Here is a 17335-nt window from a genome sequence, read left to right as displayed (position 1 = left end):
ATTAATCTTTAGAGGGGAGTGGCTGTCTCATCCTAAATTAACCTTTAGATACAAGCAACTAACTCGTCCTAGATTGCTACTGAAATCATAAAATTTATATATTTCATTGCTAAATATAAAATTGCTACTGAAAATGTCGAAGGATGATAAATATAATTTTAATATTTGCTAAACAAAAAAAAACTAAATCAATTAACATCCCTAGCTAGAATATGATGTCAATATAGTTTCAATATTAATTTGCTAAACAAAAAAACTTAATCAATTAATAACATCCCGATGTCAATAGTTTCATTATTTGCTAAACAAAAAAAAACTTAACCAATTAACATCCTGAGATAGAATGTGATGTCAAGTTTACATAATGTTCTTAGCAAAATAATAATGAGCTTGTGCATTCTCTGAACTTTCATCTTCTCTTGCAACTTCAATCTTCAAAAATTTGTAAGAACAAGAACAAATTTTGTAAAGACAATTAATAACTATATATTTGTATATAATTTAATATACGTAAGAATCAAAGAATTGAAACACAATATAACAATGGATAATTGACTTAGTCAATGGATAAAATAAGTACACAGAGTTGAAAACTAAGTTCAAATATTGCTCCTTCGTCCCTCTAAGTCCAAAAAGAAAAAAGTACAGATTGAATGAATTTATGATAAACCTATTTTCTCATACATTCACCTTTCCATAAAAATCACTAACTAGCATCAAAGGAAGCATATTAAGTGATGCAGGTGACTTGTGCAGAAAGAAATTCATGTATGGTACTATACAAGGCAAACAACAAATTTGAATATCTTTTTAATTTAATTTGAATCCTCTCTTTGCCACAGCAGCCATGCTAATAGAGGTAAATGTTCCAAACACTAGTCAGAGAAAACATACCACTTCATCTAACTGAATCGAAGTTATTCCACTTATTAGTATATAACATGGTTTATAATTTATGATGCATTCAGCTTAAAGGAACATCCTCAAATTGACTAATTGTATTGGGTGCAATCACTAATTTCCTTATGTTCCTATTTCAGAAGAGTTCAATACCAGAAAGAGAGAATATTCTCTACTAGAAACGGAGAAGATGAGAAAACATACTTGATTTTAGCCTAGAGTTGACGTCAGCTATGCTTTCTTCAGATACCAGCAGAAACTGGGTATCGTAAACAAAATTCAATCTAGCGCCAACATCCTTGCATATGCCAGGACTGCCATTCTTATCTATGCTGGGGAACTAAAATTCCTTAATAGAGTGAAAGGTCGAGCAATTGTCTTGCTGAACCAGATATCAACCTCAGTGTTATAACTTCTGACTTCATATCTAACCAAATAAAAAACACATGAAAAATGATTGAGCGTTACTATAATACATTTCCACGATAAGTACATAACTATGTAGTGAACACTAAAATGAAGGGCAATGCTTACATAACTATATACTGCTAATATATTTCCAAGAGAACTACAATAACAGTCGCAAAATAATGCTAGCTATTTTAAGAACATGCCAGACTAAAACAATGGACATCCTTCTCAAATTCTCCTTTTTTGGTTTCTTTTCTCTTACCTTTGTCTTTTGGCTAGTATCCTAAAGAAACTGATTTAATTACAATTTTAAGTAACAAGTAATATGAATACCATGTATAGAAATGGATTTTGCACCTTACTCAACCCAAAAGCTAGTTCGAGAGGCGAGGAAAGCCCAACCAATATTAAGCTGGGGAGAATGCATTGCACAATGACTTGTATGCAGTGATGCAGGATTTGAATTTCTCTTCTGCTGCTAACTGAACACATTCTGACTCATCTTGCAAGGAGGATTTCTAGAATACAAAAATGAGTAGATAAATTCTAGAACACAGTTTCAATAAAGCCATTGACACCAAAAAGGAAATTTACTAACCTTTCAGGTTTTAGTAGAGGCATTTTGACAAGCGAGCCAAACGTTCAATAAGCTCACTCTCGCACTCCTGACGACTTTGATTGAAAGTGCACCAACAAAATTAGATATAGATGCCTTATATATTTAATTTCTATGACTAATGAAATACCGGAGAAAGAAATCAGATAATCTTGTTAGCTGAATAAGACTTTGTACCTTTCCATCATAAAAGTGATCAAACATTAGCATCACATAACCAACATTTGATGATGACTTATCAAGAGTTCTCTTCACGATCATGCAAAAAAGAGAGGATTTAAGGCATTAATATCCAAGTTGAATGGAGTAAATAAGTGAAGAGAATTTAACAAGGACAGAGTAACATGAAGAGTTCAGCATCGGATGATTAACATGGTGAAGTACTCGAAATATGAAAAATGTAAGTGCATCAATAGAGAATAGATTAATTTTAGTTCCTGCATGATTAAACATGTAGTAACTAAGATCAGTATGACTCAAGAAACAAGCAAATAAACTTTTTAACAAGCAATTCTTACTACCGCTACCATCACCACTGACCATAAAGAAAGGTAATGCTAAACATCATTTGTGCAAGAACCATGAAGCAAATTAGCCTACCATTTGTCTCCAAGAAAGAAAACATAAAACAAGATGATACAAAGCTTCACCACTCTTAAGTAAAAATATAACACAACTGCAATGCCCAGAGTGCAGTTCGGAAGTATCTGTCTATCTCCAAAAAACAAAGCATATAACAAAATGATGAGGGTTCACCACTATAAGCGAAACAGACAAAACAATTACAAATTCAGAGTTTCACATGAATCGGACATAATTATTCACTTTGCAAGAACAAGAATTGTCAATAACACAAATCACATCGTAAGAATGCAAAATAAAAAACTGTTGGGTGAACTACCAAATCAATTGCTCTAGCTTTTCATAAATTAAAGCAAACTTACATGAGAAGCAGCATAGCAGATTATCAAAGCAGAAACTAAAAAATAACTATCTCTCGAGACCTTCTGAATCTGGTATAATTGGAATAGCAGATACGTTGGTGCTTAGGTACATGTTCTCAATCTGCAAAGATTGATGCACAATAAGGCATCCTTTGTAACAAAAAAAATATGAGTTTACAAAATACAGGAAACTGGTCTCTGAAGCTTGAAAGGGATAGCTGCATGTTTCTTGATAAACTTATACAATGCCACTAGAGTAGCTTCAGAGTGAACCAGGATTTGTAGGATAAAATACAATAATAACTAAACCTCAGTCTCAAATAAGTTGGAGATCTCTAGAATCACATGAATATTTGGCATCTTGCTTTATTCACAAGCACAAATAAAATAAATATAACTTACTGGATCACTGCTCTTATTGCCTGCTAGAAAGAATTGGAGCCTTGAGAATTCTTTAAACTACAAAGCATCATAAATTAAAAGAACTTGATGATAAATCTAAACCACTTATTAATTATAAACTACCTTAGCACAGGGGTGCTCGTTTCTTGTTCCATCCATTTTGGCTATAACAAAAGACTCATCGTCATTTAAGTGATATGCTAGTTTATTGAATATTGGTTCCAGAGCTTGGCAGTGCCTACACCATGTTGCGTAGATCTAACAAAAAAGATGTTGAAGTGCATGCTAAAACTTCGATGACTTCATTTGATTATGAAAACCACTGAAAGAAAAATCATTTCTTAAACATACCTCAAGAAGCACGTCTTTTGACTCATTTAGAACAATTTCATCAAAATTATTCCCAATAATGATTTTCACATCAGCATCATTCTGCGATAATTATAGATATCAACACATGAACTATGATGAGTCAAAGGCCAAAAGAAAACTGCAGCTTACTGTCTCAGGAACTGGATCTAATTTATAGAAAGGTTTGAGCTTGTCGTCTAGAAAGTCCTCATTAAATGCTTGAGGAATAAAAAGAAAATAAGCATGTTAGTTCAGAATTTCCTAACCAAAATCTTGTGCACCTAAAAACTATTTGTCACAGTCTACCTTAATCCTCTCGAGTGTAATGTCCCCGTCAAATCTAAATTTCTTGTGATCATCTTCTTCTATTTATACAATAACCTACAGGAATTAAATCAGCAATCAATAACAAATCTTTCAAAAGATCTTGTTGTCCCAATAATAATGTGGAATAAGTGTTACCTATGGAGAATCTCCACTGACCCCAAATAATGTGATACTGGTAAGGATCTCTTGTATTTTGATTTTTAAGAAGGAAATCTATCACTGGCCGTAGCTTTAATAGTGTCTCCATTAGTCTTCAAATATACATAAGAGTATGGAGGGAACAAATCTTCTAGAACTTACGCATTCTTGACATCCTCATCTTCAGGGGACCTCGTGAAGGCAAACTGAGAACTACTCTTTCAGAGGAAAACCCTACACATTACACAATTCATAGTTGGATTCCATCTCAGTCTTAATTATAAAGTGTAATACCCGTGCCTTTTTCCTAGCTAGAAATCATCTCAAGGATGCTAGGACTTACTTTAAAATGTAAACCTATCTTTGTACACGTGGTATTTTTGAGATTTTCACTTTCTATCATGTGGAAAATTGAGTTAGCTTTCCAACGGTACTAATTTTGTCCAAATCTGACTTCAGACGAGGAAGTTATGGATGTTTTACTTGGAATTGTCGGAAACACCTACTTATGATAGCCAAGTTGACGGACCGCCACTTTGACCGTCACAACCAAGGCAGTTGAGCCACGTACTGGATAAAGACTGACGGATGAGTTGATGAACCGTCAAAGTTGTGACGGACCGTCATCCAGGCCATCAACTCTTATCCAGTGAACCTTATTTCTGGTCCACGTCTAACGGGCTAAGTGACGGATCGTCAAGTGTATGACAGACCGTCAGTCAGACCTTCACACACCATGTTCAGTTTATTTCTAGGTCATTTTAATAGAGGTATTTTGGTCACTTACCACTTGCCTATATATACCCAGATGAGTCCGAATTCAGCCATTTTACTCATTATTATTTCACAAACAAAAACTAGGGTTTCTCTCTAAATTTAATCTCCAAGAACAAGACCCAATCCTCTTCAAGAATCAAAGGATTTCAAACCCTTCAAGTTCAAAAACGTCAAGAACCCTGAGTCAGGTATGCGTAGTGTTCATCCACAGATTCCTTTCATCCGTGGAGTTCAAGAATCAATCTTTAAATACCAAATCATAAATGTTTTGTGGTGATATGATTGTATTCATGTTGGTTGTTGTTGTTTGTGCTATAGAGTAGTAATTTGATGAATTTTCATGAAGGTTATGATCATGTAGTTAGAACCCATGAATTGGGTAGTTTAATATGGTGAAATTCATGAATACACCTATGCCTTAAAGAATGCCTGGAAGGTGTTTGATAAAATGCTTAGAATGCTAGAAATTTCATGTTTACATGGTCCCATATTATCTACATGACAAGTCCATATTAATTATATAATTCAATATGAATTTCATGTCATTGTTTTGTTGCTATTGTTGTGGTATGAAATATTTATGATAATGAAGTGATACAATATGTACATGATATATATCCCATGCACTCCCTACCATGCATAAGATGTTGAAAACTATATGTGGTATATTATCCCCTACTTATGATATTATGAATTGTGAACTCCAATCTTGTGATCAAGTCATGTTATGTGTGTCAGTTTCCTTCCATCGAGTCCTGGGGGTATTCGTACCCGAAAAATATAGTTGTGTGCCTAGAGCCAAGTTACTTTACCCCGATAATCTCAGTCAAGCCATGATCTATAGAACTCAGTCAGTCATGTGACTTTAGGAAACCTCTGAAATCTCATGATCTTAGCAAAATCTCAGATAGTAGTGCTATTCTGTCAGTCAATGAAAGTTAGATACTTAGTCCATGTATAGTCAGTTAAATCATGTTCAGTCTCTTTAGATGGGAGTAGAAGTTAGCACCAAGTGAACCCAAGGATGGGAACTCACCTGCCAGTTTAGGGTGTGATTCTTAGTGGTCATCCTTGTGTTCTAGAACTATGTAGCTAGCGTAGGTTGAGACATCTTAACCTTTTAGACTAGGGTTGATGAGGTGGCTTAAACTGTCAGTTTAGGGTTCCCACCATTCTCATTTGAGTACCTACCAGATGAGGGTCACTCACAACTGTCCTTTCCAATAGCGCGGTATTGACACCCCTCCAGTCGGGGCAGATATTAGACCCCAACTTAGCTATATGCATTATTGGGGCATGTCGGTTAAACAACTACCTTCCACAGTTTCAGGCTCAGTCTCAGTAAAAAAACTCAGATAGTTCTTCAGATATCAGTATACCAGGACTACCAGATACAGTCAAATTCAGTTATAGTACGGAACTCAGATAGTTCCATCAGACCCAGGACTGTCAGACACAGTCACCCATGTTGACAGAACCATAGTTTCAGTCATGTCAGAAATCAGTAAATCATGTATTAGCGTACAGATCCACTATTACGTATTTACGTTTCCAGTTATTATATATGTATGTTTGCACTCTCACATTCATATTAGTCAGTCAGTTAGCATTGCTCGTGCATGTAAACTCTTTTTATTTAGCCTACCTCACTCGTATACTCAGTACTCCAGTTGTACTGACGCATTTGCGCTATGGTGCTTTCTTTTCATGTTACACCATAGGTTCATAGACACGAGTTTCAGACCAGCAGTATCATTCGCATTCCAGTATACAAAGCTACAGTGATTCCTATTCATTCAAGGACGATATGATTCGATCCATTTATTATTTCAGTTAGTTTTTAGTTTACGGAGTTAGTTGGAGACATGTTCCTTCAAATCTTTATTCAGTCAGTACTTTAAGGTTTTCAAATACAGGTCAGATTTAGTTCAGTTTTGATTCAGACTTCAGTTATCTTGGGTATTTTTCACCCACATGGATGTTATAATTATTTCAGTTGACCCTTATGGTCTATTATTTATGTTTTCCGCATATTACATGTATGTTATGCAATGTACGGGTACATATATCAGTCATGGGTTAACTTGTGGTCCCTCAGGGTCATAAGCACCGTGTAGCATTTCGGTTCAGAAAACTGAGGTGTTACATAAAGTTTCATAATCTTATCTGCAATAGCTTCTTTCTGACCAGTCTGTTTCTTGTTTACGAGAAAATAAATTTTCAAAAGTATATAATTTATCAGGCCTAAAAGACCAAGTGTCCTACTTATTACCAAAAATTTCTTGGAATACTGTCTCAGGATATTAAGCTAATTTTTCACATAACCTCTGTTTTTTTATTTTTCCAAAAAAGAATAATTAACGGGTCAATGAAGGCTATTGCATCCTCTAATAAGCATTAATTTTTTACAAGCAGAAAGCTTAACAATTTTGACATGTGTAAATTTTTTACAGCCAAAAAGTCCTATTTCCATTCTTTAAAGAAGCATTAATTCAAGTATTACTTTGAGAAGCTCATAGCCTTGCAGTACAACTCGTACATGGAAAGAATGCAAAGTAACGCAAGTTTATCCCGTTTTACTTAGAACTTATAGCAGCTAAGCCAAGGCTCCCGACCAATAAACGTTTGCATTCAATCTGAAGAGGTATTATTTTCAGTATGTTTCCTGATAGGTACCCCACTAGTCCAACAAGCTGGTGAGAAGTAAATGACTTACGTAAATACAATACCAGCTCCATAAAAGGACCTAACCAATTAGATCGAATCACTAAAAATCAATAGCAATATATGTTTCAGTCACATCTGAATTTCAGAAATCAGAATCTCTAGAAGAGGGCCAAAAGTTAAAACACACTGATATTTTCAGTGTAACATATTCATTACTGTGCTTGTAAAAATAGAGAACTTAATATTGAAAAGAGAGCACAAACTTACGCATACTTCTCCTTAAGTAATCTCTATGATGAGCAACGGGTGTATATTCACTTTTATTTTCTAGACGATCCACATCCCATCTATCATCTATTGTTGAAGATTTATTCTAGTAAATTGTTCAACAAGAAAAAAACATATTGTCAATAAGAAGAATAAATTTGAGGTAAAAAATAGTGAAATGAAAATACATTGTAAGATAAAAAGAATACTTGCATGCAATTGATCGAGTACGAAAGTTCAAAAGCTGAACTCTTTATACTATGAAGCCTTTAAGCCAGAAAAGGTGACATTCATGCCTTGGACTACAGAATATGTTAACCTAGTACACTATAGTAGACCAAAACTTCCCATGACTGTAGAAACCCATTAACAAAAATAAGATATAGCCAGGGATAAGAAAAAGCAGTACAGAACTAAGACAGTATACATAGGATGAGGTATAAGTGAAAAACCTGCCAAACCTGAAATTACGGGCAAACACCTAGTAATGTTTCAAGAGTTTGTAAATGGTACTCATCAGGGAAGACTTTAAGGCAATCCATCAAATATCCCTATGCAATCTCATCTTTACAATTGATAACCTAAACATAACATGAGGTAACAACGAAATAAGAAACTTTCTTCACAATGCACAACAGATGTAGAATTTTGCAAAGCCCTTACAGAAAAAGCCCATGACCCTATTATCAGACCCGACCAAGTGACACCTCTAGAGGAGAAAAAATAAAATATTGCAGTTTATTTAAATACATTTATCAGACAACAAGAATCTCGGGGGAAAACACTCTTGTTCGGTATCAACCAATTGCATTTGGGTTGCCAAAAGTTCAAGGTAAAGTGATACTCTATTTTGGTTACCCCATGAAATTCTTCAAGAGAATTATGAAAATACCGAACCATAAGGCACCAGCAGCTTGGCCTGCCTCTAGGCTATCCATGTTCACAACAGAACAACTATAGATATACCCCAATCCCAAACAAGTTAAGCTCCAACTATATGAATCTTCATTGACCATATTTTCTTATTCACCCTCAACTAATATTATCATAAAGAGTAGCCTAGTGCACTAAAGTTCCCACTGTGAGCGGGGTCTTAAGAAGAGCCAGACCTTAAAGGTCTATGTAAGCAACCTCACCCTGCATTTCTACAGAGACTATTTCCACAACTTGAACTCATGACCTCTTAATCACATGGCAGCAACTTTACGGGTTACTCAAAAACTCATTTTTAACTAATATTATCATCATACCAAAAAACAAATATGAGAAATAAGCTAAAGATTAGACATGGAAGCATGAATCAGTAATCACGATAGGATCAATATCATCAGAAAAATGAAAAAATTAAGCGAACAAAGCTCTGAAATTCAATCAACAACAACAAAAATTTGTAGACTAAGAGTACTGCTACTAAATACACCGCATCAAAATCTATGTTAAGAATCTAGATTGGCACTTAGAGGTTCTCCAATCAACTCTTGTTCTCCAAGTTCTGAAAAGACCAATAAGGTACAACCAATGCGACCAATAAGTGTGTGGTAAGTAATATTATCACCCTAAAGTCCTTCATGAAAATTCAGCTCAATAGGCGTGTCTGCAAATAACTTATGAAATTCATCCCCCTAAAATCAACTAAAGAAGATATAAATAATTTAGGAGAGTTATATATTAACATGTATGTAATTGACCTTACTTATTATGAGGTTACATCACAAGTCAATGTTATCATTGGCGTCTGTTCTATCAGCTTCATTGTTAGTAGTACTATTATTACCTTCATTCTTCTCATGGTCACTGATGTACTCAACTATAGTGTCATCCACTTGGTCAGAATCATCTCCATCATAATCAACTTCAACTTTATATTCTATTTGAGCCTCAAATTCAATTGTATTTGCATCTATGATAATCGACTCAACATTATCTCTATATAGTTGACTCAACATATCAACTGTAGCATTAACAATTGATTTACTTTCAAGTGACGTATCTTGATACACTTCAGTATTCGTAACAAGCAACTCATCATTTTTAACCTCTGAGTTTTCCTTTTCAGGAACATCATATATGTACCTAGCTTGAAATTTGAGCACAATTCGCCAATCTTCCCCCAATTTTGGGTTATCAATATAAAATACTTACTTTGCTTAAGTGGTTAGTACAAAGGGATCATGTTCCTACCAAAATCTTTTAACACAGATGCTCGTAAAATTTTTATCTTCTTGCATCCCTGTTTTCTTGCGAAGATCAAACCACTTGCATTTGAATAGAAAAACTTGATTTTCTTCAGCGTACTCTAACTCAAGGATGTCAGTTATGATACCATAAAAATCAACCACCACTTTTTCATGAAGGCCTCTAACAGCTGTACCACAATTTTGACTTTTACATAATTCATCGCGTTGCTGAATATGGTACCTAACACCATTTACAATACAATCAATACGTTTTGTTCCATGCATACCCATAGCAAAAGGATATATTTCATGATAGACCTTGACTTCTGCTTATTAAATAACTGCATAATCTGTGAGGAAAAGTTATTGCTATCAATTAGTAAAGAATAAAAAGATAAAATTTAAACACTCAACATAATTATTCTCTTAAAGTCACTTACTTTCCTTCTGAACCACAAAGGAAATTATTCTCTGCGTATATCTTCTATATCCACAACACCTTGCTTCAATAGCTCTTCTTTATGCTCTCTGCATGTAACAAAGTAAGTTATTTAGAAACAGTTTAAATAAAAAATATCAACATATGTAAATATATATAAAAGAACTACTTACTCAAGAAAAGGTTCTGCTTCTTCGCAATTATTCAACACATACCACTGAGCCATGTCAAAATCTTTCTTTGGTATGATATCATAATCTCCATCTTTAAATGGTCTAACACTTTTTGAAAATATTTCTAAAATAGGCCCATCATTATTGCTAGATCCATCATCATTTCTGTCTTTATGATTAAATCTATTCTTAATGTCATCAAGATACATAGATCAAAATGTCAAACATTCATCAATAATATAGCCTTCAGCAGTAGAACCTTCAGGTCGTGCCTTGTTTCAGACATAACGCTTGAGCTTGCACAAGAACCTCTCGATTTTGTACATCCAATGATATTGTACTGGTCCCACATACATTGCCTCTCGTGGTAAATGCACAACAAAATGTACCATAACATCTAAAAAAATAGGTGGAAAGATTATTTCAAGCTTACATAATATAACAACTATATCCCTTTCTAGTTGTTCCAAGTCATCTCGTCTTAATGTTTTACAACATAATAATAGAAAAAATCACTTAATCAATGCTAAAGCGACATCTTTATTTTTAAATCCATGAATAGCAATAGTCAGCACTCGATGTAACAAAATATGATCTTACCATCATCCCTATTTACACATCCTGAGATATTTGAAGCATAACCATCAGGAAATTTAACAGACTTTAACAATGCCCAAAACTTTTTTTCTCTTTTTTTGACATATTATAACAAGCATCAAACATTGTATAATTAGAACCATCATGTTGCAACCATAGTTCTTTTCTTATGTTCATATCCTCTAGGTCTTGTCTTGCTTTATATGTATCTTTAGTTTTCTCCTCAATATTCAATAATATCCCCAAAATAGCCTTACAAATGTTATTTTCTATGTGCATGACATCTAAATTATGTCGCAACTTCAAGTTCTTCCAGTAGGGCAACTCAAATAGACTGCTTTTCCTCACCCAATTCAACTCTTCAGGAATACGTTTCTTTCTTTTATTATTTGAGTATTTTCCTAGTCTATAAGTATTGAGTAAATCCAATTGTTGCAAGACATTATCACCTAAGAGCTCTTTTGGCTTCATTCTTTTTTCTATCTTTCCATCAAATTTCTTGCTTCTTCTCCAAGAGTGACTGGATTCAAGATACCGATGGTGACCCGTGTAAGAAATTTTACCTCTTAACCTTTGTGAAGATGCATCCTTATTGCAAGTAGGACATGCCATGTATCCCTTAGTGCTCCATCCAGATAAATTGTCTAATTCATTAAAAAAATTATATGTTCAACAATAGTTTATAACCTGAACATAAACATAATATATGTAGAAAAACAAGATTCTCTACAATAATGAATGTAAATTTAATTTTCTCATGTGTTGTCAATCAACTAAAAGAACACCTCTTTTTTCATGCAAAAATATAATTAATAACTTCACAACTCTTCTCTCTCTCCCTGTTTTTCATTTCTTATTAGAAGAGTTGTCCTCTAAAAATAAAAAATAAAAAAGAATTCTAGGGAGTAGTTTGAAAGATACTAGTGATCCAAGTGATAAACTGGGTTATATAACAATACACTTGAACTTGAAAGGAAATGCTATCAAAACTGGAGAAAATGAAGAAAGCAGTCATGAGGAGGACTTGACCGAGGACTCACTACTAGAGTAAGATCCATAGTGTTTCAAGAAAACACCCCACACTTTCCCTATCTTTCTTACTCAGTGACAAAAAAGATATAAAGAGAATTAGTCGAATACATAAAAATACATTTACAAAGTTTGACTCCTTCAGATCCTCTTACAATACCACACAAATAGTCTATACATAAATAGTATATATTATTAGACTACTAGAAAGTAGAGAATTTAAAAACATACCATAATCTGGAAAGTTATTTATGGTCCATAAAACAGCAGCATGCATTTTGAAGCATTCTCCAGTTGATGCATTGAATGTCTCTACACCATCACTCCATAACTCTTTCAATTCATTAACCAAAGGACGCAAATAAATATCAATATCTTTTCCTAGTGCTTGGGGACCAAGAACAAGTAATGACATCATCATAAATGGGTCCTTAAAATATTTCCATGGAGGAAGATTATAAGGAACAAGAATGATAGGCCACATACTATATGAAGTGCTCATGTTACCATATGGATTAAAACCATTTGTTGCAAGACCGAGTCTAATATTACGAGGTTCTTGTGCAAACCACTGATGATTCTTGTCAAACTCTTTCTATGCTTCAGAATCAGTAGGATGCCTTAATACATTCTCCTCATCAAGACGTTTCTCTGTATGCCACCTCATGTCCACACTTGTTTTACTAGACATAAATAACCTTTAAAGTCTCGAATTTAATGGAAAATATCACAAAACTTTATGAGGAATCCTTTTATCATTTTCATTGTCAATTTTTCACCTCGAAGTACCACAATGTGGACACTCTTGTCTATCTTTATGTTCAAACCGGTACAACACACAATCATTTTTTGCAAGCATGGATCAAAATATATCCTAATCCCAAACCCTGCAATATGTTTTTAGCATCATAATATGACTTAGGAAGTGTCTCGTCACTAGGCAATGCCTCTTTTAGCAACTCCAACAACATATCAAACGATTTATTACTCCACTGATTGTATACTTTCAAGTGTAGCAACTTTACAAGAAATGAAAGCTTCAAAAATTTCTTACATCCCGAGTATAATTCACGTTCAGCTTCTTTCAGCAATTTGTCAAATGTTGTAGCTTCTTTCTCACTCCTATTACAACACATCTTATTACCAGTCTCCTCCGAATAATTGGCAAAAGATCCTTTAGCTACCTCTTTTAACATAGTACGAATTCCATCATCCTTATCATGGGCTTCATTTTCATATTCATTGTAAATTGCTTCATTGTTATCTCTCATTTGTGATTGTTCCCCATGGTGTCTCCAACGTAACATTCCATAATTCTTTCAAGCAATAAATGGACATGCTCTACTTCTTGTGTTTGAAAAAATACATTTAAGCAATCTGTACATGGGCATCGAACTTTGGTATTTTGGTCAAAGTGAGATCGAACAAGCCGCATAAAATATTGGACACCCTCAATATATGTTTTAGTGAACTTTGGTTCATGCATCCAACTTTTATCCATGATCAACTGCACAAGAAAATAAATATCAGATGAGTTTAAACCTTTACGATAACTGTGTGTTTTATAATTTTCAACTAACTAATTCACACTTCATGTGACTATACTTAACCATTTTTACGTCACTAATTCACATTTCGATTCATTTTCTTTAATGTCATTTTCAGCAACATTACTCATTGTTGGGATGAAATATTATTGACACACCAGATTAATCAATCCTAAATATATGCCAATTCAATCAGCAAAATGCTGCAACTTTGGCTATATGCTTATTCATTACCTTTTAGTAGCATTGTTCTAAAACTGCACTTGATAAAATAGCTTCTATTTTGTTATTTCTTGAAATTGAAAGATGAATTAGTTGTTGAAAATTAATGAACAAAATACCATTGCCTCTATGGCTTCATTGACTTCTTTGATTGCTTGTCGTAAGGAAATGGGAAGAAAAAATAGAGGCAAAGTACAAATAATGTAAAAATGTGCTGAAAATTTGCACAAAATCACCTCAAAATTTATTGTTTCCTAGTCTATCATTACTATATACACACAAATTGTTTGTAGTATATTATGTTGCTGAAATTACAATTGCTACACATAGTAATGAGAAACCTCCCAAAGCAGTAAGCACGATTTTTTTTAATTGACATTTTACCAAACACTTTATATACACAAGTAGCATTTCCCTATTGCTCATATTTCGCACCAAAATTCTACAGAAAAAAAATAATTACATACGTACTTAAATCCCAAAACTCCATAGTAGAACATATAATTAAAAAAATAATCAGAAATTCATAGCTGAGAAGCAGAATTTTTTGGCGACGAAGACAATAAAGTGAAGGAAAGAATGAAGTTATCTGAATTAATAATGAATTTGAGTGGAGAGAGCGGCGTGACTAATTACTCATTTTAGTTTTTATTATATTGTGCTAATATTTCAGCTGTAAATAAGTCACAAATAGTACGATAATTCATAACGTTATCTATCAATTTCTCACTAAAGCTTCTTTTCTTCTCTTAATGTTAGATGAAATGGTGATGGTGAGAAATAATACCTCGGATCTTCAATGGCAAAGGTCAATTGTAGTTTCTCCACTTTCGCCAACAGTTCGTTGTTGGGTGCCGTTCTCCGTTCACCATTCGTTGTTGTCGGCTTAACCCTGTTGCCGCCTTTCGTCACTCTGTTGAGAGAGAGTATTGAGTACTCAGGGCTTAAATGGGAACTGAAGTGGGAAGATAGTTTTTAAAAAAATGTATATAAGTACTAGACAAATTTATTGTTATTTTTTTTGGTAAACCAAACTTATTGTTAATTTATCTTCCCTCCTTTCTTACTCATTAAATTTTTCTCTCCATTTCACTCATTAACCTTTTCTCTCCATTTCTTTCTTTTTTTTTATTTAATTTTTTTAGATCAATTTTATTTATGCACATCTCAATTAATTTCATAAAATATTGAGAAGAAATTACCTAGTATTTATCTCTAGAAAATTATTGTGATCTTATTGTGTGCAACGTACTTTATTCAACCACTAGGTCATACCCTTAGGTACGATTATTTTTATGTTTTTTTATCTCACTATTTATTTTTTATCTTTTTTAAAATCTAGAGATTTCAAAAAAAAAAAACTATGATCAAACACAACTCTAACTCCAACTCTAGTTTTTTAAAAATTAAGTGGCCTTATATAAGACGTCAAGTTACTTTAAAGCATCAAAAGTTAATTTATCATTTTATGTCTATTTTTCTTTTTTATTAAATATTATTAATTTTTTTAATACTTAGATGACTTATAATAATTAATTAAGGGCGATATGTAAAACTACGATTGAAACAACTGTAGCAAACATGTCAGAAATGTCTATTTTATTTTATTATTAAATATTTTTTGATTTTCTAATATGTAGAGGACTTATAATAATTAATTAGGAGTGATATATTAAAATTACAATTGAAGCAACTGAAGCAGACATGTTTGAAATGTCTATTATTTTTATTAAATATTATTAATTTTTTAATACGTAAATAACTTATAATAATTAACTTGTGGTGATACAGTAAAATTACGGCTGAAGCAGGCATCACAAGCAAGTATGTCGACCTTGTTCCTGCTTGAGCTGCTTAACTCTCTCTTATATATAAACTAGTTACTAATATCCCGTGCAAGGTACGTGCCCAAAAAATATTTTTTTTAAAATTTTATTTTAATTATTGTGATTTAGAGTATTTTTCAAAAATATATAACAATTTTTTTATATATTATAAGTTGTTAACTATTGTAATTTATAATATTTTTTATATAATTTTTCAATAATATATATCGTTCTCGTTGTTCAAACTTTTGTGGCATTGAAAGTCAACAACTAATTAGAAGTGATATAGAAAAATTACTATAAAAATACTTGTAAATTTTTTTGAAGTGACCTCGTATAAGACGTCAAGTTAATCTGATCTTACTTGATACCACTATCTTTATTTTTTAACTTTGTCAATAATTTCAACTTTCAATATTTGAAATATTTTATTGATAATTTCAAAAGCAAGATAAAATTATTCATAATTTTTTTTAATTCAATTCATAAAAAGTAATTAAAAATTATTAAGAACCATACTCAGTTCATACGAATAGTTAAACTATAGAAAAATCTAAATAATTCAGTTGATTGTCAACTTGAACTCTCACTTTATTAGTGAAGGTTTAATTCCCCACTTTGTAATTTCCTTCCTATTTCATTTTTTTTATAACAAATTAGTTAAACGATTAAAAATTCAAGAAAAAACTCAATATTGATTTATCATATTATGACACACCACATACAAAGTTTCATTTGGCAAAAAAAATAAAAATAAAGTACTCTATCAACTACATGTCATAATTACATATCATTGAACCAGACACATTACAACCATGTGGCAGTCAAATATTATGTGCCTGTAAGTTTTTGAAAAGATATTTTACACTTTTGGAAGACACGTAGAGTTTTGAACAAAGAGTGACTTATTCAAATTCAAAATGAAAAGTGATTAAATTTAATAAAAAGTAACTTTGTAAAAATGACCAAAATAGGTGTGAGGACGACCAAAAGGTCATATCATATCATATATATATATATATATATATATATATATATATATATATACTAGTCGCGCGAGGCCCGTGCTAAGCCTAGGCCCAAATTTAATTAATGTAATTTTAATCAAATAAGATAAATATAATTCATGTTATTTTTATTGCATAATTAATTTAGTGTAGTTGCATTTAATCATATTTTTTTTATAAGTATATTAATTATTATGTTCCTTAATCAAATAATTTGATAAGTTTTAAAGAAAAAAAATTATTCATGAGAAAGAAAATTTAGCAAGAAATTAAGGAGACCAAAAGAATAAGTAATTCGATATTATACAGACTAACATGCTAAATTATGATATTTGCAATTATATAAATGGAGAAATATATTTTGTTTTATATTATTAATTTTTCACACATTGTTTTTGTATGTCGTGAACTTATGAAAGTTAAATGTGATAAATCAAGCTTGGCCTTAAACGAAATTCAAGAAATTCCAAAAACTTTTAATTAAACGATCTAAAATATTTTGTACAAATTATTTTTTT

The 17335-nt window shown here is 32.4% G+C and overlaps 1 long non-coding RNA gene across 17 annotated transcripts; it reads right to left on the bottom strand.

Annotated features, from left to right (window-relative positions):
• Window positions 1–224: 224 nt before the first annotated feature.
• Window positions 225–14975, bottom strand: LOC107867794. Of its 17 annotated transcripts, none has more exons than XR_007055021.1 (18): window positions 14772–14974; window positions 12447–13722; window positions 10590–11830; window positions 10418–10505; window positions 8262–10327; window positions 7801–7906; window positions 4252–4323; window positions 4087–4180; window positions 3931–4005; window positions 3775–3842; window positions 3625–3705; window positions 3397–3531; window positions 2872–2992; window positions 2105–2176; window positions 1910–1983; window positions 1669–1829; window positions 1105–1327; window positions 225–432 (listed from the first exon to the last, which is right to left on the bottom strand). It is a non-coding gene; the product is annotated as an uncharacterized LOC107867794 (long non-coding RNA). The 17 variants fall into 17 exon arrangements; XR_007055020.1 differs by having other exon boundaries at window positions 4087–4323; window positions 8262–10218; window positions 10296–10327; XR_007055012.1 differs by having other exon boundaries at window positions 4087–4323; window positions 12447–12548; window positions 13270–13722.
• Window positions 14976–17335: the final 2360 nt, after the last annotated feature.

The sequence above is a fragment of the Capsicum annuum genome, chromosome 4, assembly GCF_002878395.1.
Source record: "Capsicum annuum cultivar UCD-10X-F1 chromosome 4, UCD10Xv1.1, whole genome shotgun sequence".
Lineage (NCBI taxonomy): Eukaryota > Viridiplantae > Streptophyta > Magnoliopsida > Solanales > Solanaceae > Capsicum > Capsicum annuum.
This window is presented reverse-complemented; position numbering and strand designations above follow the sequence as displayed.